General features: G+C 43.3%; 1 protein-coding gene across 1 annotated transcript in view; it reads left to right on the forward strand.

Annotated features, from left to right (window-relative positions):
- The window catches only part of LOC106880974 (axotactin), a 67805-nt gene that overhangs the window by 3849 nt on the left and 63411 nt on the right, over positions 1 to 545 (forward strand). The window lies entirely within an intron of this gene.

A 545-nucleotide genomic window follows, 5' to 3' on the forward strand; every position in this document is an offset into this window, starting at 1 on the left:
ACACACACACACACACACACACACACACACACACACATATACGACGGGCTTCTTTCAGTTTCCGTCTACCAAATCCACTCACAAGGCTTTGGTTGGTTCGAGGCTATAGTAGAAGACACTCGCCCAAGGTGCCACGCAGTGGGACAGAACCCAGAACCATGTGGTTGGTAGGCAATCTACTTCCCACATAGCCCCATTATCATCATCATCATCATCATCATTATTATTATTATTATTATTATTATTATTATTACTAAGGCCGTGAGTCGGTGGGATCATTAGCATGCCAGACAAGAAGCTCTGTGGCATGTCTTCCGGCTTTACATAACGAATCCAAATTCCATTACGGTTGACATTTCTTATCATTTTTTTCTAAAGTTGATTAAAATAAGTACCAGTTGAATACTGGGGGGTGGTGTAATTGACTTAAATCCCCCCCCCCTCCGCAAATGGCTGTTGAACTGATAGACAGACTCATCTCTGCAACCAGACAAAAATTCCAGTGAATTATAAGTCCGTGGGGGGCGGTGTTTGTTGTTGCCATG

Source organism: Octopus bimaculoides, chromosome 28, assembly GCF_001194135.2.
Source record: "Octopus bimaculoides isolate UCB-OBI-ISO-001 chromosome 28, ASM119413v2, whole genome shotgun sequence".
Lineage (NCBI taxonomy): Eukaryota > Metazoa > Mollusca > Cephalopoda > Octopoda > Octopodidae > Octopus > Octopus bimaculoides.